Source organism: Heliangelus exortis, chromosome 16 (genome assembly GCF_036169615.1).
Source record: "Heliangelus exortis chromosome 16, bHelExo1.hap1, whole genome shotgun sequence".
Taxonomy (NCBI): Eukaryota; Metazoa; Chordata; class Aves; order Apodiformes; family Trochilidae; genus Heliangelus; species Heliangelus exortis.
Window position 1 is genome coordinate 11,301,530 of NC_092437.1, and position 26,540 is coordinate 11,328,069.

Below are 26,540 nucleotides of genomic sequence, written 5' to 3' on the forward strand. Positions count from 1 at the left end.
AAAAAAAACCACTCTGCTTTTCTAAGTGGTGAGTTATGAGAGAGACAGACCATTTTCTCTGAATATGTATTTTTCTGTCTCTTTAATTTACATGAATAATTAAAATGGATCCAACCAATCCTATGCTCCTGTGCTTTTTCAGTATTAGAAGAAAATGCACTATAAAGAAAGACTAATAAATGAAATGCTGCAAATAAACGACCAGCCTGGTTTTCAAATAAATATCGAAGGAAATGCCTGAATGTCACTTTATTTTTCATTACAAACTTTGAATTAGAGAAGCAACTAACTAACTAACTTAAATATACAGTGAGGAGAAAGAACATGAGAGGTAAATGTCCTAGAAATTCAGACTTAAATCCTAATAATTGAGCTCAGCTCTCAGAGCCAATAATGTTTTCAAAGTGAACGTTGTTAAACTAGATTAGATATATGCTGTGTGATTCATGCAATTTCTTGCACAGGTATTTAAAGATGTAGCAAGATGTCTTATGTGCATACATATACAACTTAATTAGACTAATGAATGGATATTTCATGTGGCCATGAGCCATCAGGTACTGTACTCTAATAGAGACTCCCAGGAATGTATTTTCCCTCATATTGCTCATTTCTTCATCCACCCATGTCCATCTTGCCAGCTGCACAAGGAAGCATTTTGCATCCCCTTCTGGGCCCAAGGAATAGCCTTTTGCAGAAGATCATAATGTCAGATAACTGGAAAGCAGCTCTTTTATGTGAGATGGTACTGGGGCACTTAAGCATGCTCAGTATTCCCAACTTGCTTGCCTAAAACTGGGCAGTTTGTTCACTGATTCTCCTGGGTCTCAAGTGTACCAGCCTGGGTGCCTCCATCTCACCTCATCTGAAGATCCTTCCTCAAGGTTTAGGTAGTCTAAACTTTCTCTAGAGAAGCATTATCCAAAGTGGATTCTTCCCATCTGTGGACTGGACAGGTTGAATCATGCTTTCAAAGTATCCAACCCTCCTCTTTTGAGTTTCCATAGGTAAACTGCTTTGCCTAACTTTGAATAACTTGAAGGTAGTGAGGTAGGGTAGAGGAGGTGAGTCCCAGCCCAAGGACAATACTGTCCCTCTCCTTGCCACCTCCCAACACAGCAGTCAGGCTCCCCGGTGGAGATGAGGACAAGGAGCCATACCCACCCCTAGCCCTTCAGTGCTATCTAAGTAGGAAAAGAACCACACAAAGACAGGAGTAAGTCACTTTATTTGATGTTAGAACCTGGTCTGGCTTTCTGACACATTACTCCTCCAGCCAGCCAGAGATATGATTCACCAACTGAGTCCTAAAGTTACTAATACAGCTCCATGTACAATCAAGTTGCATATTTTGTAGTGTATTGTCCTTTTTTGGCTTTGGCAAAGTGAAGCATGTCCATCCCTGGCAGAGTAGAAATGACAATGAGCTTCTCCCAGCTGGACTTCTTGTAATCATCGGCAGGGATAAAGAGTTCCTCAACACTCCACAGCTTTCCCTGTCAGGCTCTGAGCCTGTCTTCAGTTCTGCTGAGCTTGTCAGGGTTTTTATTTACAAAATTCAGCTAAAAATCTGCCCTGCCAAACTAAGCCAGACTGTTTCTGCTTGTTCCTTAATCTCCGGGCTGCCTCCCTCCACATGTTAAGGGACACTTAGTTTGTTTAAGGCCTGAGGCAGGCGTAATTACAAAATTTAGGCCAAATCCTGAACTGACCCCAAAGGTCTTCCTACTCAGACAGAAATCATTTGTCATAATGAGCCTACTCGTAACCTGCTGACCCTTAGAGCTCAATTAATTTCACGCAGAAAAAGCGTTCACAGCCTCTGGACCTGGTTGCAGGAGGGATTTGCACGCTGATGTCTCCTGCTCACACAAGGGCATGTGGGCAAATAGGCTTCGAAATTTCTCCAGGGAGAAAAAGAAAGAGTGATAGGAGATTGTGTTCAGAGCAGGGTGCTGAACCAAGGTATTTCTGTGTTGGGTTGCAGAGTAAATGTGTGTTCCTTAGGAAAAAAACTCAGACACGCAGAGAGGCGTGGAACAGTTTGCAGGCACCTGGTTTTATTTTGTGTCCCTTAAAACTCTTTAAAATACCCTCATCTCTATCAAAGAGAGAGGTGATGTGTCCAAAGGGCCTGATTTTGCCAGCCTGCAGAAGTGCTGTGTCAAAACATGCTGCTCAGCCAGGCTGCCTCACTGGGACAGGAGGTGGGAGCTTCCCAAAGGGCATGGGAGACAACAGGAATGATCTGCAGTGGAAACAGCTCTCCTGGGCAAAGAGCAGAATGGCCATACTGCTTCCCCATAGGAGAGACAGGGATTTTCTGCCTCACACTGCACTGGGTCAGGCAAACCCAGAATGTATTTGGGCAGCAGACCTTTACTAGTTGAAGATGAATGCTTTGAATTTGAGCTCTTGCTCTTTCTCAGCTACTATATATAACCTCTAGATTTGGCTGTTGCTTTGCCTAAGTAGCATAAAAATTACAGCAAGAACAGGGCTTTAATATGATTTTTAAATATATGTTTTCTTGTCTTTTGTCTCAAACATTTCAAAGGAATATCTGCGCAGTTCAGCAAATGAAATAAAAATCTATCTAAACTGCCTAAAATTAGCTGTCTTGTGCAAGATGGGTGTGGAACTTAGAGGGAATAGATGAAAAGAGGGTTCAGATTGTTTTAATCAGTGAATATGCAATCAGACCCCATAGCAAGCTGTCTTCTTGGTTGTATGAGAAGGCTGCACTGAACTTACTTGTGTTAGAATAGATGTTACTAGCCAGAGCAATAAAAATCTGTCCTGTTCAGTCTCTTGGCATGGTCCAGCCAACCTATTTAATTAAGATGAAAAGCACAGTCAAGAAGATAATTCAAGAGACATCAGTCATCTTAGGCACCATGAGGCAGTGATTTTTTTGTATCAAACCACTGAACCTGCTTATGCATTTGCGGGAATGCATGTGGCTGGACTGGATACTCCAGGGGGATCTTTCCAACAACTGTAACTATTTGCACTTACATGGCACCTTCTGGCCACTGATCCCAATATCTATAAATCTGTAGGCTCACAGGTGAGAGCTCTGTATAAAATTTGAGAGCTATGTGATAAATTGTGTTTATTATGCACAACATTCATAATAGATTTTCACTAGAAATAAGTCCTGGACTGTGCAAGCTCTGTCGTGAGCTCAGCCACTTTTATCTGAAGCAGCCAGAAATCTGTCTTAGGAAAATCCCCAGATGGTATAAATTTGGCATTCCCAGTTCTTTACAACCCAGCCTTTTGGCATGGGAGATAGTAAGGGGGTGAAGCACAGTGCACAGTGATTAAGCCATGGCAGACAGTATCTACAGTCACTTTCTTCTGGAAATTCAGTCAAACCTCTTTAAGTTATGGAAGAATGGGCTTTGGGTGCTACTTGGCTCAAGCTCTCTGAGAGCAGTAAGATAGCAGTGAAGTCTCTCCCTCTCCTCTCCTTTGCATTTTGCACAAAGAGTAGTTTCAACATTTAGGACACAGCCCCTAGAGTTATACACAGCATATCAAATAGTGCACATGTGTGACAGCTTCAACACAGACCACTCTCCCTGGCTTGCTGTATGCCCACTGTTTAGATTGCCTAAATGATGACACAATTTTTCCCCTGGTTTGTGCACAGTCTGACAACATTCAGAGACTGCTTTCTCCCTTGTTGTCTCAAGTGCTGTCACTCCTGAAGATCACAGAAGATAAAAATAATGCATGTTGAGTGTGTGTAAGTGTGTATATCTATGATACATGATTGCTGAGCATTTATGACATTAATCTTCACTCACAAAGACAGAAGAGAGAACTCATAAGTTATCCCTCTACTCAACCATGAATACAAATGTCAAGACTTCTAATGGAGATGCTGAATGGAGATGCATGAAATATCATGAATTATTGAATCTCCTTCCCTTTTGGGTTCAGACTGGATATTTTTGAGGTGATGTTATCAGCACTGTGAAGTGCAGATGGAAAGAATCTCAGTGTAGCATTAAGGATCTGATCTCTGTACTGTGGAGATGCCAGGGGGATGCTGGCTGTCCACTCCCATGGCATCCATAGTTAAATTTACATTAAAACCAAGTATTTTGGAGACCTTTTGCCTTATGAACCCAATTTGAAGATGGAGCTAAGGAAGTCTAAGTCTGTAAGAGAAAGCAGCAGGTTCTATAAATCACAATGGTGTAATTAAATAAAATTAAAGTGGATCAAGTTACTTTGGTGCCAACTCAACACACTGAAAATGGTTTAAGCCTTGTTTAAATAGGTTTAGCATAATTTACTAAATTATTATAGGCAAGCCAAAAATTCATTGTTATTTAGCATTGCTTCTGGCTTCATCAGCTTGTGTGTCACACTGGCTTTATATCATCTTTGAGACATACTTATCAATGTGCACTTACCAATGTGCAACTCACATCCCTGTTCCTTTTTGCTTTTTCTACAAGATGGGGGGACTCATAAGCAGTACAGTTTTTCTGCAAAGGGAAAACTCATTCAGAAGTGGTGCTGAATGCTTGGAAACCTTGATGGAAGCTCCTAGGAAAACTTCCACCTTTCTTCCTAGAATCTCTCAGCTCAGACCAGCAGTTGTCACCAACAATAGTCTGGTCTTCTCACTGAGTTGCTCATGTTTTTATCCAACACCCATTTTAGTCAAAATTGCACTTGTTCATGCTACCAGGATCAGACATTTTTGCTACCTAAACCCATTTGAACAGAAACAAGTCCAAACGCCTTCCCACAACCAGCTCTGCTGGCAGATCTAATGTGGTAGAAACCTCGTCAGAAGCAGTGAGTGCTGGTGCACAGGATTTCTTTTCCTATCTCTATTTCTCTTCTTGAAAAACCTATAATTCAATTTTTCTGAAGCCCATCATCTCTCTCCAGGCTGATTTTTCACTTTCTGTGGAGACTTGTAACACTGCAATCCTATCACTGTGCAAAATGTCCTGGTATGTGTAAAACCCATGATAGATAATGCTGAAATTTCAGCTTAATCTTTACACTGTACAAATAACCAGAGAGATGGTGACTGAGAGGGCATGTGGCTCACAGGGAGTGCTTAGGGCCAGTAATCCCTCTAGCCCACCAACACATTATGCAATAGTTGCACTGATACCATCATGCTTATCCTCACATTTGCCCTATGATGTAGAGATGTGTTATTATCCCCACTTACAGCTGCAGCACAAAGGATGAGGGTAGAATAAATGACTTGCCAGAAGGCAGATGGGGAGTCTATGGCACAGAAGATTATAGGAACCAGGTGACCTGTGTCTTGGTTTGGCTCTGTGCCCAGAAAATCTCCTTTTCTTCTTGTAGTTATTGTGCCTTTCTTCTGCAAAATGGAAACATCTATTGAAATTTCTAGCCCTTTAAGGCTACCAAAAAAAAAAAAAATCTAATTCCCAGGTTTAAAAAATACAAAGCAGCCCTGACTTACCCTGTAGGCCTAGGCATATTGCATGATTGTACTATATTTAAGAAATGACCCAGCATGAGTAATGCCTGTATTGTGATGTGGCCCAATTTTAGCCAGAACATTACCACTGGCCTCTTTTTTTCCATCGGCATGAGTCATCTCTGCATTGTACATCCAGAACACTGATGGTGTTAGTGGGTGCTGATCCTGATTGTCTGGAGAAACCCGACAGAGGAGGCAGAGCATTTGGCTATCAAACTGCCCGTGTGGCATGGCTGCCCCTGCCACTCCCTGCAGCAGAGATGTTTCATGACAGAGCTCTGCAATATCGAGCGTGAGCTCCATCACATCATCACCATCCACTGACACGGGCTCTGCACCGGGTTGTTAAATTCCTTAGGTATTTATTGAAGGCAGCAGTGCCTCGGGCTCCATCCCCCCCTCCACATACCTAGCTGAAAATTACTGCCAGCCTTTGCCACTGACCCTTACAGGAAGCATTGAACCAATCCCCCCTGACAAACAGGGAGCAATGGCTCAGCCTTGCCGAGTGACCCTCCGTGAGGTCGCTTTGACACTGCAGGCAAGGATTGATTGCAGGTAGCAGGTGAGACCCTTTCACTTGACTGCCTCTGGGACTTGGACAAACGCTCTCTGCTTCAAGCAAGGCAAACCATGTGTGGGGGTGGGAGCCCCAGTTGCTTTTATTAGGGCTCTGTGGCTGCTGGTTATCTTTTTAGGTTCATAATTGCTGCGTGCACTGATGCTTTTCCTTCAGCACGGTTATTGGGGAGCAGCAGAAATGTTTTGTGCTTCCTTGGGCAAAAATGGAAATGAGCACAATCTTTCTGCTTATCACACACACATAAACACACACACACACCCCTGACCCCCTCCCTGACTGCCTCTGCTGTGGCTCCATCGATCTGCGGTGAAGATACTCCCCATTTACACCACTGTCCAGAAAGACAGAATTTGATTTGAGGTAATTGTTGTCCGATGCAGTCGATCGGGCCTCTATCCAGCACTTTATGGGAGAAATATTACAGCAATAGTGATTTTGCTGTTGCAGTGGATTGCATCAATATACGCTGGAACTGATGTGTTAGGATCAGGAAAGGGACATTTACTGCAGAAAAGGGAGTATGTATTTGGCCTCAAATTTAGCTGGGAGTCGAGAGACATAATTCTATCTTCAGCTGGAATCATTTATCCCAGCTCTGGCTCTTGCCAAGATAAGTAAGCACTTCTTCGTGCTCACATGTAAATGCTGTTGTGATGAGCAAAGTGTTCATTTATTTTTTTAATCGCTGCTCAAATTAAGCTGTTAAAATCAAGGAAAGCCCAAATTCTAGGGACCTGTATATGTGTGATACAGTTCTCTATCTGTTCTGTGGGCTTGAATATTGGGGGGATGCATTTCTTCCTAATTTAAATGAAAATTAGATGGAGAACAAAGAAAAAGAAAGAAAATGCCTGGTCTAAATCTGATCGAGGTTCTGAATCCCAAATCAAAGGAGTGAGGCATCCTCCGTGATAAATGTTTTATGAAGAGCACACACAGCATGGTAATGCCCACAGAAATCTGACAGTTTTCTCTGCTTTCCCTCTCTCTGCTCTAGTTTCCCATCCGTGCCTCAGGTCATACAATTGAGCCTTGTTGCTCCTGTCCTTGCCTGTGGTCCCTGATTCATCACTTTTAAGACACAACTTTGCTGTGTCTGGAAGAAACAAGCAGGAAAGACACAACTTTCTCTGAATTTCCTGGTCTCTATTTGTATTTCTGCTTCCAATATACTTGATGCTCTTTTTTTCTCTTGCCATTGCATTTCTTTCCTTGCTGCTCTTTTACCACAGTGTGTTAGAGAATCTTCATATTGCTGAAGTGGTCAACCCTGACCTTGGCTTCCCTGAGCAATCTCTGTGACTGTAAAAACCTGCTTTTGCAAAAATCCATACATTTCCCCCTGATGAGGGAAGATGTGGGTTTAAGGTGCCCCAATATACCCTCAAGAGTCTGAATGCTTCTGAAAACAGAATCCCCCATGGGTTTGTTGTTGTTCATGGTGAGAATTTGGAGAGGGAACAGCTCAACTGCTTCTGTGGAGCTCCACTCTGTCATTATCCACCAATTTCCTCACTTTGTTTAGGGGCTATCTGTGGCTTTCTTAGTTTCAGACATGCTTTTCTAGCCAAAAAATCACACACTGTTTTCTTTCTTCTTTGCAATGAAAAGGATAGCTAGAGATGAAGAATATCATCATCCCTGAGAAGATGGTTCCTATGATGCATCATCTTTCTGGCCAGAAATGTGCTCCTGCTTTGCTCTTGGAGTAGATCTAGTCAGTATTTTTAATTTTAATTCAACTTTACAGGAACACTTTCAATGAATTCAAAAAGATGAGGACTCTCTTCCAAGGTTTTTCCCTCAGCCACCAGACAGTATAGAGCACAGAGAGGCTTTCCCATTGCAGTTCTGCCCTTTTTTGAGTTTTGCTTTAACCCTCTTCCATTTCTGCATCAGGGAAGAGCACAGATTACACAGACCAAGTTGCATATAAACTCCATTGCAATCAACACACTTCTGCCACCAGGCCAGGAAATGAATCTCAAGTTGCAAACACACCTTCAGCATGGCAGGGTCCTGTGTTACAGCCTGACCTCAGCTCCCTCCCCAGAGGGAAAGGTATTTTCACCCAGCCCCCAGCTGGATTCACGTTGGTGCTAAAGTCAGCCAACACAGGCTTGCAAAGAATGGATCTTGCTCAGATCCATTGCACATGGCTCTTGAAATCCAGTGTATTTACTGCAAATGACAAATGAGAGTGCAAAGCTTAGTAGAGAAATTATCCAGGAAAAAAACCCCCAAAATTATTCCCTCAGGAATCAGATCATATTTGAGCCTGTAACTGGATCAGACAAACCACAGCCAGTGAAACTACAGAAATTAATCTTGCAGTGAAGAGCTGCAAAATATGGGCCTGTGGCTGCTCTGCCCACTGCCTCCTCAATACCCTCTGCTTGGCATCTGAAATGGACACTGTGCCCTCCTTCGATCTGGAGTTAGACCAATTTTAAAGAAGAGGTGGTGTGAGTGTGCTTGTCCTGTGCTAGAAATGGCATCTTAGTGTGAAAGAATACTTTCAACACATGGGCAAGGTCTGGGGCTGCCTGTCCAAACAATTTATTGACAGGTCAACATTTACACAGCCAACACTGCAGCATCGAGGACTGTCAGGCCACTGAATATTTTATAGTCACTTGAAGAAGTAGATTTTGCATTAATGATACCAAAAGGATCGACCAAGAACACTCTGTGTTAGGTTCTCAGCTCTGCCTTGAGATCTGTTCTGTGAGACATTTCATCCTGCAGCCTCTCAGCTCTGTTTTCCCAAGATGAGGCACTGATTTTTCCTTTTGTTTGCATTTTGTCTTACATGCTTGGGTTGGTCTGGACTTTTAGAGTGTTTCATATGTGTACCAGCAAAGTGTTATCCCATGTTCTGTTTCAGCCTCCAAAGAAATAAGTCTGAAGAGAAGAATGAACTATCCTAATTCTTCTCTGGCTTGGGGCTTGTACAATAGGCTGACTACAGATGGGCTCCTCCAGTGTGTGGGTACTGGTTTTATCTGGAATTTATGAGATTTTCGACTTACTGTCAGAGCACGATTCCATTGTGCTCCTTAATTTTTTCTTTTTTTTTTTATTTTTTACTTTTTCTCAGAGCTGAATGGGTGCATGAAGGGCACATAAAGGTTTATTGACTAAAAGCCCTAAATGCTTGCAAACTTTTACTATTCTTCCAGGGCCTATAAATATTTTTCTCAATCCTTCTCTTCAAGGCAATAAAAAATTAGTTTAGGGGTTAGTTGTGGGACACTCGACATAAGACTGGCTCTAATCTTATTTTGAGGTAAACAAAAGAATTGGAACTAAACAACCCAGACTGCCAAAGTATTGAAATAGGTAAATAGGTATTAACATGCTCCTGTCTATAGGCCATACTTATATGTGGCACAGAAAACTGTATAGATGGTGAAGAGACCAAGTACCTCTGGATAAGATAGGTGCTGCCCTGTCTCACAGGCAGTTCTGAGGTTTGCATTTTCAGTAGAGTGGACTTTTTTTTTCAGGGGCATGGTTTGCACCCCAAAAAAACAGCCACACTCTGAACAAACCTTACAGATGCAAGTCTCTACAGCACATGTTGCTGGGTGTCTGAGGAGCAGCTGAGTTCAAAGCTTCAGACACACAAGTTTGGAGGCAGGCTTTATTTTCTGAGTGCTAATTACATAAAACAAAGATTTACTAAAAAAAAAAAAAAAAAAGTAAACAACAAATAAAGATTTAAAATAATAATTAACAAAACAAACAAAAACAACACCAAAACCCAGCAAACAAACAAAGAACTTTTTCCTGCTTTCATTCCACTCCTAAGCAGGAGTCCTGCTACCCAAAAATTGGGGAGTTTAAGGGGGTACCTGTACACCAAGACTGCCTTTGAACCACCACATTGCTCACAATAACACATTTTCACCTCAGTCTGCATATCTGTGCTTTGAGCCTTCAGTCTGGGATTTGCTTATCCATGCATCTTTGGGACAACTTTCAGCAGATATGAAAAAAGCACCTAAGAAAAGCCAGCCTATGGCCCAAAAGCTCAGATCCATTGCACATGGCTCTTCACTTCCACGTGAGGGATTTATGTTACAGATATCACTGTGGCATCTTGCAACCACTCTGCGTGTAGCTCTGCTAATTCCCTGTCAAGATAAAGCAAATTAATTAATGCAGCTTGACTTATGACTATTGAAAATATGTTCCTGGTCCAACAGCAGACATCTTTGTCTTCCTATCCTTTCCCTTCCCTTCTGGGCCTCTCTCTTCTTTGTTTGCATCCCTAACCTGGAAGAACAGGAGTTGTCCCTTCTTTTTGGCAGGTGAGGAGTGATATTAGAGATCTGCCAGGTGTAACAGTGTCTGCCACCACCTGCAGGGCCAAGAGGCTTTGCTCGGGTGCCTCCAAGAGACACAACTGCACTCAGGACAGGGATCTACAGGGATCTGCAGGTGGGAAGTGAGCTCAGTTTTCCCCTGATGTGTAAATCAACAAGCACAGAGCCCACGCTTCCTGCAGAGCTCTGCAGCAGAGCGGCCGTGTGAAACTCAGCAGTTTGGGTTTGTGAGGGTACATCTGAAAATATTGGTGGTGTCAGTTTTCCTGGATGACTCCAGCTTGTGAAAACTGAAGGCAAGCACTAACTTTTCTGTTCCAGAGTAGTTGTTACAAGAATGTCTGAAGCTTCTCGTTTCATCAGCATTTCAAAAAAATACTCTGAAAACAGGAGAATTTCATGGGAATGCTCCTGAGGCCCCTGAGCCTGGAGGTGGTAGGAGGCTTGCAATAACACACTCAGTCATTTAAAAGGTTGTTTTGGAGCTAAACCCATTCACTGTGTAGATGTCTACTCTGAGACAAAAAGAAAAGTGTCTACCAAACAGGATTTATTTTAATAAAGAAATCCCATTTGTAGTGAAAAAAACCAGGTATCTTTGAGTAGCAGGCGTTACTCTGGGAAAGCTGATGTAAACATACATAGATGTTAAAGATTTAATGAGATCCCACCATTTATCTAATGAGATCACATAGGTTCTCCTCTCAGCACCTCCTCCTATCCTGAAATCAGGCACTTTCTCCTCTCTAGCAAAGCTCCCAGATTAATATTGCCTTGACATAATTGTTCATTTAACAGGACTGCTAATTTGTCAGTGGAGCTGTCCCAGGGTCTTGCTCCAAGAGATATGAAAACAATAACCTTGTGACCAAGAGAGAGCCTCATGTTTTCACTGCTAAACTGTTGAAAGGGTGTTTTGTGTGAAGGAGAAGGGAATGAGCCATCAAGCAAGGGGTTACAGGGTTAGTACTTCTGATAAAAAAAGGAGAAAAAAACCTCCAGGTTATACTTTCCTACTACAAATCACAGAATTGATGAGGGCACAAAAACCCAAATATATATACAATTTACCAGAGGAATACATCAATCTAAAAATCACCCAGATTCTGGGGATCACTATTAAAAGTTTGTGCAGTCACACACATGTATGCACACTTTTGTCACCACTAAAGCACTAGTGTGCAGCTTCCAAATAATTGCCTTCTAATTACAAAAATGTGCCCCATTCCAGTAATGACAATTGAAGCCAACTGCTGCTTAAAACAAAAATCATATTTCAAAGAAATGGTGAGGCCTGTGGCTTTCAGTAAACTGTCTCTCTCTGTTTCCTGCTGGGTGACACAATGGGCTGGCTTGGCACAGCCTGGCCTCTGAACTCAGCCATACAAGCCTTGGCTCCTTGAAACAGCACCCTCACTGTCTATCAGGTTTTCAAAGCTGCACATATTCTGCACAATATAAAATATCCTCTTCTTTCTCAGCTCCATTTGTCTGTGGCACATCTCTGTGCCCCATCTCCCAAGTTATTATAAAAGTCTTCAGAGTCCTTTGTGCACGTATTCCTTTCAACATCTGCAAAAGAAATAATTTCTCTTAGAAACAGTGTAAGGGTCGTGGAGTATACACAATAGCTGGAAATACTGTTTAAGGCCCAGAGGGGAGAACTTTTTTTCTGCTATGAAAACCTGCTGTTACAATGCAAATGCAATATTCAAACTCAACCCCTTTCCCTCCTACCCCCTCCCCCCCCCAAGAAAAATAAGACCTGCATAAGGTGGAACAGGCTCATCTGAAGCAAAATATACTTGAGAGAACAGATGTGGCAAAACAAAACCCATAGCTTTCCATGAAGAGCTGCCAAAAAAAACATTGGCTCGGCAGGCATGTGATCTTCAGAGGAGTTTGCTACTTGAATGAGTCAGAATGGTGATTCCATTTTTACCTCTTCAGTGAACAGGAAACACATTCTCCTTGAGCACCAAATTCTCCTGCAGTGGCCCACTTACTCTGGATTATATCAACAGGCTTTGCAGGTGATGAGACAAAGTGGAAAGTGTGTAATGGTTTCCTCTAGTTTGAGAAGTGGAGCTTAAATGAGGCAAAACACAAAAGGTCACCTAGAAGTGTATGTAACAGCAGGTACCTGTGTCTACATATCTCAAACACCTCCTTCCATAAAGAAAGAATTGGGCTCTGCCCAGAAAATCCCATTTATTCTGAGGTGCAGAGCATGTAAACTTTATGAAGCCTCTGATGTGGCTGGTCTCACCAGCTCAGCACTTGTCCTTCATCCCATAGTTTTTGACTGAAAATGCTTTGGTTTAGTTTCTTATTGAGAAATGCAGTTCAAATGGCCTCAGAAAGTTTCAGGCTTTGATACTCAACTGTTGACATTTGGGTCTGAACTTTTATTGTGAGGAAGCAAAATATATTTTGATTCCTATGTCTCAAGAGGAGTTTGCAGAACTTTGAGTGCGTTGTCCTTACTCCTGCAAAATTAGCAAATGTGGAGCTGGATCTTATTTGCCCGTTCTACAAGAATCATAATGATTTTATTTGTATCTTCCTATTCAAGTATTTTCAGGTTGTTTTCCTCTGACATATTTAGAAGACAATTACTGATGATCCTGAAATGTGTTGCCCACATTGTCCAGGAAAATACTGAAAAGAGTGGGAGGAAGTCCAATTGTAGAGCTGCTTGACTGGAGGCCTGGTAGATACTTGCCCAAGAACAAAGCCAAGAACAAAACCAAAGGGTTTGGAAGTATTGGCCAGCTTGCTGCTGGGAAAATTACCTCTTATTAATAAAAACAAATTAGTATTGAAGTATTTAGATGCAATGCTGCAAATAGCAAAAGTAATGAATCAGCTCCAGAAAATCCAGTCTCTCGTCTCTGTTGGAGATTTCAATAACTTGGAGCCCTGTGCCAAGACTTTGAAAACCAAGTGTTGGGGAGAGGAGTACAGAGGCTTTAGTGGAGCCTGATTTTCCCAGAGTTTGGGTGTTCAGCAATTTCTAAAAATCAGGCCAAGAGCTTTCCAAATTGAGAAAACATATTTGACATCTCACAGCTGGAAAATGTGGTCAACATAGGGCCATAGGTGCTCACGTCTTCAGAAAATCAGTCCAAGGTTCCCTCAAGTTAGAAACCTGAAGTTTCCAGAATGAGAAGTCTAGTTGGAAAATGTTAGCTTCAGACTCTGTTTTTGCTTTTGTAGCCATTAACATGGGAAGAAAAATATTGTATAGTGACTCAATATGATTAAATATAATAGTGGCTCATGGAGCTGAGAAAGTGGAATACTCTGTGGGAAATTACAGCACTGCACCAGAGGTGAGGCACAGTTCATTGGTGAAAAGGCAGTGACAAAGCTGTCTACCACTGTCTTTCTAATTTAAGGCAGCATCTTGATACAAGAAACAGTAGCTGCTCTATGACATTATGACTTTGCATCTCGTTATTGCAAGATTTGTGGATTTGTGGTACTCTTTAATTATTTAAGTACAAAGCTAACCTTTCAGCACTCAGAGGAGATTTTAAAAAATGAGAAAAAGCCAAGGATGTCCATATTAGTTAGTCCTTCTTCTCCACAAAATTCTGTTTGAATTTGATTTCTTCTTATTTTCTATTTTAGATTTAAGGACTGATTTCTTTTTTTTAATCTATTTTTCTTAAAAGTCCATTTCTGACAAAATCTAAGGGATAGGTATTTTCACTGCAAAATTTCACCTCTCAACAACATAAATGAAACTTCTCTTCACTTTAGTAGATTGCATGGAAATGGAGCCTGTGCTTGCTGAGAAACTTGTGTCAGCAAACACCAATTCTTTTATAGTTTCCACAATCTTGCTTTTCAGCTTTGATGCACCTCTCCCTTTCCATCCAGCACTGCTCAGACTGTTTCAGTGCTCTGTCACTGTGCTGAAGTAACCAATACATCCAGGATATTTGGATGGACCTTAATTTCCAAGAACAGAAGAAGGAGCTGAGATCAAAGGCCAATCTGCTCTGAGAACAATACACCATGGTTTACAGGTTTCTTTCTTAGAAAATTTGTGGCCCAGCATCTTCCTGATGATCACGATCAGTGGGAGCTGCTTCTGGAAGAAAATAAAACCAGAACACTTATATGCACATGATTTGATAACAGGATCATCCATTACATCTCAAATTTCTTCCCCTTTGATTTAAATTTAAAACAAATCAGAAAGTTTCTCTGTCTCCTGCTTTTTCAAACACAAATGGGTGCTGTAATTAAGTCCTGCATGTTACATGGCTGCTGAGATATTTTTATACAACATTAAACTTACTGCATAGTTTTCTGACACATAATTACTGATTCTTCACTGGTGCTTCAGTATATCACTCAACACTTGGGTGGCATCAGCTGATTGCTGATACACTCAAACTCATAATTCTTATTTTTAATTTTTTTTTATAAGGTGGATTCTTTTGGTTTATTCCATGGCTTTGGTTCTCCTCTCGTCTTCAGAGGCAACACAGCTTTTTATATAGGATGGTTCTTCTTTGTCCTCCCCTGTAAAAGAGAAATGTTCTAGCAAGTAATTTTCTATTAAATTTTATAGCCTCAAATCTTGACATCTTCAAAGCCATATTTTGCTACAGAAGTGAGTCAAAAGATGACAGAGAGATGACCCAGAAGAACAGTCTCTCAAAAGGCTACTATCATGACAGAGCATTAGTAAGACCTATTTTCCAAGCTCTGGTGTAAGACTGTCTCCAGTCAAATGTTGCCTGAGTTTTATTATTGTTGATCTCTGCAGATCTTTGAAAGCTCTGATATTCCTGCCTCTCTAATACATTCACAGAAACCCCTGTCAGTATGTTTTTCAGAAAGTATCAGTATGAGGTTGTTACAGAACACATCTCCACCATTCACCCAAATGTACTATTTTCATAACAACAAGGAGCTGAAGAACCACATTTTTCATCTCTTCTCCTAACTGCATGCTCAGTTGCAGCTCGTAAGGCAGCCGGATGGTAGATGCAGCTCTGGGCAGCCAGAAGGAACATTCCTGGAAAATGATGAAACTGAGGATTCATTTTTTATTCCCACTGCTCTCATTAGCAGATAGCAGTCATTTTCATCACTCCCAATATATTAGTCAGAAGGCTCTCACCACATCAGGGCTTCACAGTGCTGGATGCTGTACAAACACTCGGTGTGTGCATTACTTCCAGGAGTGGGACAAGAAAATCATTACATCCTTGCCCCAGGCACCTCCCCCTTCCTAAGCCACCCTCTGCACTCCTTGTACACACCTCCAGTTAATCATGCTACAGATCTCAGGGACTGGTGGAGAGTCAATAAACACAAGTCTGATGTGCAGGTGGTTGATAAGAGATTCACAAACCTAAACAAGCAGGGAGAAGAAAACGCCTCTTCCACTTTAACCCCTCCCCAGCTCTCATCAAAGGAAGCTTCACACACCTGATGGTGCAAGAGTGAACAAGCCCCAACAAGTAATTTTTCAGTCCCACTGTGAAGTGAAAAGACCCCATCAGTGTCAGTCCTATAAATTTAACCAGCATGAGCCAAACTTCAGAAAATCAAGAGCTATATTACTACAAATAAAAATAAGAACATGAGAGGTTTAATTCTTTTTTTCCAAACTTTTGAGGCTGAAGGAAAATTAAGAACTCAACGGTGAGGCTGGAAAATTGAGAGGGAGGATTGCCTTTTTACAGGAAACATGGAGTTACTTGATGGTTAATTAATTATATCTCTGGGAGCCAGGTTTAGATGCAATCTGCAGGTTAATGCAAGGCATATCCTCAAATGGAGGGGGCTGCAATATGGAGGTCCTCATGCAAGGAAACCCCCCCCTCCTGCTCCTAGCACATTTGCCTTTTTTAACCCCAGAAGGTCTGATTTGCACTGTATTGCCTGCTCACAATCAGCCACCTACTGCAGCTGCCCTTTTATATCCCTTCTGCGGGTGGAGACAGACCCAGACATGTTCTGGGAGGAACAAGCTGCTTGTCTGTCTCTGACACCTCCCTGAAATACACCGCTTCAATAAGCAGCTTTGCCTCAGGCCATGGCTGGTTTTCCCAATTCAGCCAGCACGTTCTAGGAACACCACACCCCACCCACGGGCTCAGCCTCTTCCAGCACCCACTGGTGCCACCCAGGTAATTGCCATCTCCCAGATAGGCTTTGCCTTATCTGCCTCTCAGGCTTCTTGCACGTTCTCTGGGGCAGGGTGCTGCCCGTCCAATGGCTTATCCCTACTGGGAAAGGAGTTTCTGGTGTGTTTTCTCAGTGTCTTATTTTTAAAAACAGGTATTTACTTGCATTTCTAGAGGGGAAGGATAATAGTGTGGGAGCTGAGGAAGCCACGGTTGGGTTCATCAATCTTAAGAAAGTCTTCTTGGGTGACCCTGGAGTGACATAGTATCTCTGTACCCCATTTTTCTGCCCCTAAAATGAGAATAGTAGCTCCTTGACTGTGAGGTGGGCTGGAAGGACACAGAATAACATTTATGAAGTGTTTGAACACCACAGTTGGGAAGGAAGGGGAACACAGAAGTACATTCGATGACAGATTTACGTTTCCTTTACACATATAGGTGTGAGCTGTTCTTTGTGCCATGTTTCATCTAGTGACCCCAAGATTAAAAATTTAATGACTGCATCAAAAGAACCAGATTTTTTTCTAAAATAAGTGAAACAGCATGCAAATGCTTTAATAGTCTGTCTCAGTGTAGCATGGGGCTGCCTGATGGACAGGGCAAAAAAGCAAGAGGAAGAAGTCTGGATACACCAAGCTATGATATGAGTGATAATGACATCTGTGACAGTGTCATTAAACAAATTTGTACTGTCAGAAGGTCCATCTGGGGTATTTGAACTATGGTAGAAGAAAAGAAGAAAGCAGTGAAAGGTGCCTAAACCTGCAACTTCTGCATCTCCTACAAGTATTGAGCTGCTGGGTTATAGATTGATCAGAGTATATGTCTTTTTCAGGAAGACGTTGAAAAGGTCTCAGTTTCATTCTGGCAAGAAACGAAAGCAAAGATAGTCATGAAATGAAACCCTTGGAGTTCTGCCAATCCAGATTTCAGGGTTTTTTTGGAAGAATTTGAGTTCTCACAGGGAGGCCAGCAGGCAAAGATCAGCTGTAAGCGATAGAATTAGATGTTACATATATAAAATTATCCTTTGAGAAACAGAAACTTCCCATTCCCTGTACAGCTTTGCCATGATGCATCCTGACAGAGGCCCAGAAGCACCCTCAGCACAAGGCAAGGCAGCGCTCGAGAGAATTGCACTTGCCAGGAAGACAGAATATTTTTTCCTTGATTTCAGTGGGAGCTGCTTCCACTTGCAGCCTGATAAATCTCATCCTGAGTACTGCAGCATGAACGGCTGGGTATGCCTCTCCTGTTCTCTCACACACACCTACCTGCACAAATACAGACATTCCCCTGCTGACTCACTGCCTTCCTGGCAATCTCTTCTCCTCTTTACCAGTTAAAACATGCAGCTGATACTCTCTCAGCCCCATGGATTAACCCCTGTCTCCTTTCTACACCATCATCTATCGCTCAGCAACACAAAATAGACTCTGATTTGGGCCTGATGGGTACTTGTAGTAGTGATGTGTGGAGACAGACAGATTTTTTTATGAGCTCACTTGATCCCTCAGGGTAAGAAGTGAAAATACTTGTTGTGTTGTAAATTGAGCAAACATGACATGGACAGTACGAGGGAGAGCTAAGGAGAGAAGCACAGATGACTGTGAGGACTCTACTTATTCCCATGTAGTAGGCAGCTGGGATGGTACTAACAAAGGGAAGGAGTCTCTCTTGTTTCACTCAGAGCTGAATTTATAGCTGCAAAGCCCAAGCAAAGATTTGAACAAAGACAGCTGGTAATCTAAAGTAAAACAAGCTCCCATACAGTTGTTTTCTAATATTCAGTTGTTCCAAAAAGCAGGCTTTTAGCTCTCTGAATGGCAGCTGGGAATGTTTTCATTAATTTCTTTTTTTCTACATAGGAGCTGAGAGGAGGAGAAACATGCTTTTACTGTTGTTTTCCAGGTGAATAAAGTTGCAAGATCCCACAAAACCCATTTTCCTAATGCAAGAAAACCTGCAAAGTATGTTTGCAACACTTACGGGAATTAGAAATGGCACAACAGTCTGCTATTATTGCAAAAAAGTAAAAGCATGTCACTGAAATGAATGACAGATATAGGATTAGAAGTTTTAAAATCCTTTGAGTTGTAACCAAATCAAGCTCTCTCTCTTATTTTACAGATATAATGTTAGATTATGCCACTTCATTCTACACTTAACCTTGCTATGCATGGAAAGCAGACAGCTCAGCTCATGAATTCACAGTAGAAAGATGTGTCCAGAACCCTTTTGTATGCAGAAATGGAGTCTGGCCATGCTGTGATACAGACTCCTCTGTCCTCTCTTCTTTCAGGACTATGAAACATGTAGAATTTTGTCCTGGCAAATTAAGTTTACAAAATGGGTGTTATTTCATCTTGATGCCTCCCCAAGAAGCATTAGGTGGGACTGATTTGAAGCTGCTATATTCAAATCTCTCATTACCACACAGTTGCTCCATCTCAAACTTCTCCTGCTTAATAACTGGTTTCCCACAAAGGGAAGATGGTGCCACCTGTGTCTATCAGCCTGTTGCAAGTCTGTGGCACTTCAGACGTCAGGATATGAGCAGCCCAAAGTTTTATTAGCAACCTTGGTGGTTTCACAGGGGACAGAAACTGCTGCCTGGGAAATCTCTCAGTGAAAAGCTGGTTCCAGACTTTGTTTCTTTGAGTGTCTTGCTGGAATACAGAGGGGAGACCTACAGTTTCTTAGGGCTTAAGATTGAGGATGGGAGATTTTTCGTGCCATAGACTCCCAGTGCTGGGTTTCCCCTCTCTGCATTTCATTTGTGCTGACATTCTTCACCAAGCAGCAGTCTTCTTGCTCCTTCTGGAGCACTGGCAGTTTACACGGCTGGGAGATGCATTCAGAAGATAAAGTCTGCAGTCCCACATTGTGCAACGAGGTAGAGCTTGGCCTGACAAGCAGGGAGCAGGTTTGCTGATACAGATGGCACAATCAAAGCCTTTTTGTCCTCACCTGAAACTTCCCTCCATCCCTGTCCCTGCAGCCACACATCCATCCCTGCCAGACTGCTCGAGCAGCTTAAACTGAGACTGCCAGTTAATCTAAACTGGTAGCTATTATAAAATAATCTACTTGACCTGGAAAGTTAAGTCTACTCTACAGGGAATTGTTTGTCCAGACACGTCGACATAGCTTCACCTATGATTTTTGCTGCTCTGGTTTATGACAGTTTCCCAGAAGAAATGCCTTTTATTAGGGAAAGCACTTTTGGCACAGTTTCTGTTGATATACCTGATTTTACCTGGGATTTGTGACATGAAAACACTACTGGAGAATCACACCTCTAACCACCCTGGCTGTAATAGCAACGGATTGTAGACAAGACCTGGCCTTGGGAAATTACCAAACTTGCTAAAGTTTAAACATCTTTTTGAACCCAAGTCTGCAAAAGGAGAGAAATTAGTGATTTAATCTACCTGTGTCATATCAGTTAGACAGATGAAAGTTCTGCAAAAAGGAGCAGAAAGAAATCTGACTATTTAATTTCCATTGAGCACTGATTTCGAATGCCAGAGACAAAAGGCATGGAAAAATAGCCTCATGAAAACTGGCACAAGGGCCAGAGCACAAGCAGTTAACATTAATTATGTATTACCCAAGCACTATAGATAGCACCAAACAGGAAGGGGGAAAACCTCATAAAACTATTGATAATGAACATAAAAACTGTGAATTCTCAATGAGGAATAATTTGCATAGCAATAGAAGCATGGTCTCTATGCTGAAAAGCTGTAAAGGGTACTCTGGTAAAAAATAAAAATAAAAATATATGTTTAAAGCTCTAATTCTGTTTATTTATAAGCACATACTATGGTCTCTAATTCACAGGTTGCTGAGTGTGTGGCACACAACCACTTTGCTGCTGCAGACATCCCCGTTTGCTGAGCACGTGCAGTGACAACTCTGGAGCTGTGCAGTGGTCTCACAAGAACAGCAGTTACCTGTGCTTGTTTGAAGACATAAGTGAGTCAAGAATTTAATAATCTAAAATGCCTCCTTTTTCACCCTGTCCTTTGATTTTCTTTCTGAGAAACAATTGCACTGGGTTGTATCTTATCAATGGAGTCAGCTCTCTGTTAGAGTCAGGTCTTTGCTTTTCCATGAAATAAGGAAATACAAGCAGTGACTTTCACCTACTACATCTCCCTGAAGCACTCCCATGGTTGGCTCTGATGGCAAGTTATCCTAAAGGCTTGCTGAAATAACTCTGGTCTTCAGCACTCAGGTGGGAAGAAAGATTTATTCAGTATGTGTAGAGGCCACTTTGAATAATGTTTGATAGGACACAGGATCTAAACATGGTGTATGGATTTAAAAAACTATCATCAGTTACCAGGGGACAGCAATGTCCTGATCTAGTTGTGCTGGAGGTCTTTAACAGGAGCAAGACATTGGTTCTCTCACTACTCTTCTGACTAACCTCAGCCTGCTGTGCTTTAGCATGGGAAAAAGATGCCAACTTGCATTTATTCTAATCAGAACAGTTCCAAAATACTGCGAATTGCTTCAAACACTTCACAATAAATGCCAGTTGTTATACAATCTACAGGGTTCAGCAGCCTTCACCGGAGCAGCTTGGGCTAATTCAGGAGACTGCAGGAGCAATAGTGCCATTTGTCAGACCTGGGAAACCCCAGGGTCAATTTCTGTCCAGTGGCTTCAAGGGATAAACCTCTCCCTTGCTTTCCACTGAGCCTGGGAAGCATAGTGCTGGTAACCTGAACCTCAAGATACAATAGAAATTTCCCTGGAGTACAGGAGGACAAAACAGACCGTGGGTTAGCAGCCAGGACTGGGATGTAATTGACTCTCTCCTTGTCTGAAAAGTGTTCCCCAGCAGCCTTGCTCTGCTTCCACACCTCCCCACAGAGCTCTGACCTCTGAGCCACAGCTCTGCCCACTCGGCTTGGCTGGGGAAGCTTCCCCCAAGCTCTTGACAGCTGGAGGTTGCTTTTGCATATATCACAGACACCTCTTGGTGGGCTATGATTTGGTTTTCCAGAGAGGCCTCCTGGGAGTGTGTCACAGGAACAGGGTCCGGGGGAGGGTGAGGAAGGATGTGGTCGCATGCTTGATCAGAAAAGCAATAATGAAAAGTGGATAGAGAAGGGGAGAGAGCAGTGGGAGTTTTCTCATCAATCCTGGGTCCTGTTGGGCCAGCAGCCCCTCTGGTATGTCTAGGGATGCTGTGTGCTTTAACAGCCTCCATTTACTAATGCAGTAATGACCTGCTGGAGGAGGATTTGGCTGCTCTGCTAATTGCATTCCTCCACTGCACAATAACTTAACACGTTATTAAGATTCCACAGAAGAGGGTCAGGGAATTCATCTCTCTCCAATGCTCTCCTGACCCCAGCACCATCAGACACACACACACACACACTCCTTTTTTCTTTTTCCCAAGCCAAATGGATGCTTTTAAAAGCTGGAAAGGAGGCACTCCATCATTTGTAACACGGGTATAGTCACAATTTTTTCCTCATTTTCAACATTTTCCACCTAATTGTGAGTAGCTGCAAGCTCCATCTCTTGTGCCTTATACAGCTTTTGTAGAGCAAAAAGGCTCAGAGATGGACTCCGTGGAATAAAGTGGCCACCAACTTGAGATGGTGCAAATCATATGTTTTGAAGATAAGACCTTCATTACCACAACTTAGGTTTTTAGAAGCTCACTCAGCTCTGAGGGATGGACCAAAGTGCAGCAGAGATATGTTGTTTCTTTGAGATTTTTGTTTTGGTTTGGTTTATGGTTGACTGTTGCACAATCTGACCCAATATTGCTCCTCCACTGGAGAAGACTGTCAGAAAAGAATGGAAGGAGGAAATTACCATCTCAGTGTGGACATTTATAGCTGCTAGTTGGCCAAGACTATATAGGCCTTGACTCAAAGCAAAGTGGAGGGTTAAAACCCTTTGATAACTGCAAAAAATGGCAGGGGCAGGAATGTAAGAGTAGCTGGATCAGTTTGGACTGTACAGAAAATCAGAGCATGGTAAGTGCTGTATGCAGCATTTCAAGGAAAGCTCTCAACCTGATTTGCTGGTGCAAGGTGGGGACCTGAACCACCTTGTCACTGCACTCCTTGTGCCATTTTAGTGCTGGTAAACAAATGGTTCATCTCACAACCCAGCATTAATAGTGCTGTGAATTGCCCATCACTGAGTTCCTCCTCTGCCTCCATGTTGTCAGCTTGTCTTTCCTTTCCTTCCTGCCAAAAGATGAGAGGCCAAGTTGCACCTTCTTCAGAGATGATGTCTCTCTTGCATGGATGTCTTCATGGGCAGGCTGGATCCACCACCCAGTGAAACAACCTCATTGCCTCTGGGCATCAGTCTGCAAGTTTGGGGCATTGCCCCAGATCACCAGCATGGGAGGGACCAGCTCTGCCCCTCTGTGTCCCTCAACCCTGCCCACCCTTGCCTCATCTCCCCAGCTCCCTCCTGCATGCCTTTAGTCTGCTTGTACACCTGCAGCAGCTTTCCTATTAAAGTATGTCAGCATCCTGCTATTTCTTCCTTCTTCCTTAAGAGTCTTCTCTGTACAACACCATGTTCAGGCTGTGATGATTTTCTCAGCTTGTGCTAGATCTAGTTAGCATTCTGCCACTTTTAGTCTACTGGATTTGGAGAGGGAAGAGATGATTTATTTTGGTGACTCTTGTCAAAGTAACATCACTCACCTCACTAAATAAATTAATGGTCGAAGTAGTCATAAATAATAATTATAAAAGAAAGTGTGGGCAATGTTAAAACTCACTTGATAAAAGCTGGCTCTGGCTGATTTGAGCAACAATTTGTTTTATAATCTAGCTTCTGCTTTTTCTTTGGTTGTATGTATCCTCATATACCTGTGTAAAACAACAAATAGAAGGTGGCAGGTTGGGTTTATTCCTTCTGCTCAAGAACCACAAAGCTTCACCAAAGCTCTTACCTGGGAAGAACTGAGAGAACTGAGAACTGAGACAACTGAATGCCAAGAGACCCTCTGTGCCCACCCTCTAACGAGGCCCCCCCCTTGCAGCCCTATGCAGGGGCACCCATCCTGCTTCCCCCCCACTCCCTGGGTCACCCTGATCCATCCCATGGGCTGTATCCAGCCTGGTGCACAGCAGCTGTCAGAAAGGGTCACAGATGTCTTAAGTAAGAGGCTGTCAGGTCACCAAAGTGAAGTCAAACTCTTTTTTTTCTTATTATTTATTTTAAAATCCCTAAACGTGGGCTTTTTTTTTTTTTCCTTCTCTGCTGCTAGAAGGGCCTGGTTTGAATGCCACGAGTGTGATCATGCTCAGGTGCAGAACAAGTTGGGTTTGGAATTTCCTCAAATAAGCTCATTAATGTATTAGTCACAAACAGATTTCAAGGACACTTGACCTCAGTGTTTCTGCTTTCCTCTCTGATCATCATCCAGCTTTTGCTTCAGCAACAGAAAACTACAAAGAAAAAAAATGGCAGAGTCAACGAAATGAGGGAAAGCCAAAGATCAGGGCTGTGGTTGGCTCAGCAAAGCTCAGCTCATGTGCCACATTGCCCTGTAACTATTTCCAGGTTATTCTCATGATGCAAATCTAAGTTGTTACATCAGGAAGGATTTTGACCCTTCAGCTGGATAATTTTTTTTTACATCATCTCTCTTTGTGCAGGGATTTAAAAATTTGCTTTTAAAAGTAAAGCACGTGCATCTTAACCAGTGTTTTAGTGAATGATAATTAACACAACTGGGAAAAGTCTGAGAAGCAGATAGGATAAACAATGAAGAAGGGCATAAAGAAAGAAAGAAGAAAAAAAAAAAAAAGCAGCAGGCAATACAGGAGAAAACAGTGACTTCTGAGCTGAAATTTTTTAACAAAGAGCTTTTCTTCTGACTTCCCAGCTCTGCCATTCCCCAATTGCATTAAAGTGGTTGGCAAGATGAATAATATTTTTAGATTAAATATACTGGCAGAACAACAGGAACTGCAGCCCCTTTACTGTTCTGCTGGAAATTTCTGCTGCTGTTTCTGGTAAATATGGCTGGTGGCAGGACCTGGCTTGTAGCTTTAACCACATGTGGGAAGTTCATGGGGCAAAGATGCCAAGTCTAAAATTAACCCCCTTGAAAAAAAAGAGATTTTTTTAAAAAGTGCCTGGGGCTGGGTGAGAGTGTTTAGGTCGTTATTTTTAGACTTTCATTATATTAAGACATGTACAGATTTGGATTAATTAAGGATAAAAACAAAATATAAGATCTCAACATTTTTTTGGACTGAAATGAATAAAGCACTCACATGAAATACTGTAGCTTTAAATCCTTAGAGAAGAACCAAGTAAGAGGCTAAAGGGGAAGGCTCTCTGAAGCTCCCAGTATTGATGTGGAGAGTGTCTCTAAAACATCCCCAGGTTTTATGAGGAGCAGCACATTCCTCTGAGCTTCATTACTGGGACCCCAGAAAAAACTGAGTGTGTGTCACCCCTGGGTTAGTGGAAAAGAATTCAAGAATGTAACACAGAAAGATCAAAACCTGTAAAGCAGATAAAAAGTGCAGCACTGAGCATATTGTGTGTCCTCATTTTTATGCATTTATTTTTGTTAATTTCTGAACTTTATGAACCCATCTCCTGATTTCAGGTGCAGTTTAACTCTCAAATTTTTAACATAAGCTCACAATACCACAGCTTTTGCTGGGCACACAGGTAAACATTTTAAAATATCTTTATTAACATCACCAGTATCACCAGCAATCAAGGCTAGTCTCAAAGTAACCACTGCTTCATCTTTCACCCCATACAAAATATTGGAACTCACTCCTTGTTTGGAAAGAAGATGTTTTTATCTAGACTTCATGCTTGGCTGCATTCTCTATTCAGAACCACTGAGAAAGCAGTATTTATCAGTTCCTTCATTAATTATCACCTGTAGAAACTATTATAAAAGATACCTAATTATACAGCTCTGTATATATTCTTCCACTTTCTTCATAACTCTGTCCCTCATGTTACTCATCTTGGAGTTTTTCAAGTTTTACTCAAAACAACAATGTCAATTTTCAATTATTTTTTTCCTTTTTTTTTTTTTTTAATTAATAACCCCCTACTAAATATTTTCTTCTGCCTTCAGATGTGGATACTACTGTACAAAGTACTATATAGTAATCTTATTAGAAACAGCCCATACTCAAAAAAATGTATGGACCATGTTAATAACAAAGGAATGTAACTGTTTTTTTGCCAATTTACAGAGATGTCAGTTCAGGTACAAATATTTCCCAAAAGCTTCATAAGGAACTTGCACAACTCAGTGTCTCTGTGAAGGTCTTTGAAATCCTTGCTCAGACCTCAGCCCCTCTTGTCAGGTCATGGACTTAGGTAAGCAAGGATGACAAAACCAAATTCCCTTTCACATAGGCCAGAAAATATGGGAACCCTGTGCAGAGCACGTTGTGATTGAGGGCAATGGAAACAGGAGAGAAATAATCCCCCTCTGGGTTGGGGTCTCCTGTTGTCATTCAATAAGAAAAATCATCTTAGTGGAGAATTCCTGTAATATGACAATGGTGATCAATAATGAATTCCCAGCTGTTGCTGGAAAAGGTTTCTGAGCTATTGCAGCCAGGACAAAAGTGTTCTCAGTACCATTACTGAAAGCAAAGTTTTAAACCTGAAAGCTAAAATGAAACAAAGTGAGCTTTCAATTAACTTTCCAAAGTGCTCCCAGCTCCCAGGTCAGGGCAGATGAAAAGATAAATATTGAACAAAGAGGATTGTTCTGTATCTGAAGCATCTTAATGACTACAAAAAGTTATACAACATCTTTAAGGAGTGCTTTTGCCTCATATCAACTGTTTCTTGCTGCAAGCCAGTGATGAGATCACGGACTCTCATGGGTGATCAATTCTTAGGAGTGATATTGGATGATTTATTGCATGCCCAGGGGCAAGTTGAAGTATCCCCTTGAACTCTGGAAAATCTACATTGTCACT

The 26,540-nt window shown here is 42.0% G+C and overlaps 1 long non-coding RNA gene across 1 annotated transcript in view; it reads left to right on the top strand.

Annotated features, from left to right (window-relative positions):
- Positions 1–26,540, top strand: part of LOC139803329 (uncharacterized) — an 85,955-nt gene that overhangs the window by 7,617 nt on the left and 51,798 nt on the right. The window contains exon 2 of the long non-coding RNA XR_011728970.1: positions 20,413–20,547. This is a non-coding gene — a long non-coding RNA (uncharacterized lncRNA). The remainder of the gene's footprint in view (positions 1–20,412; positions 20,548–26,540) is intronic.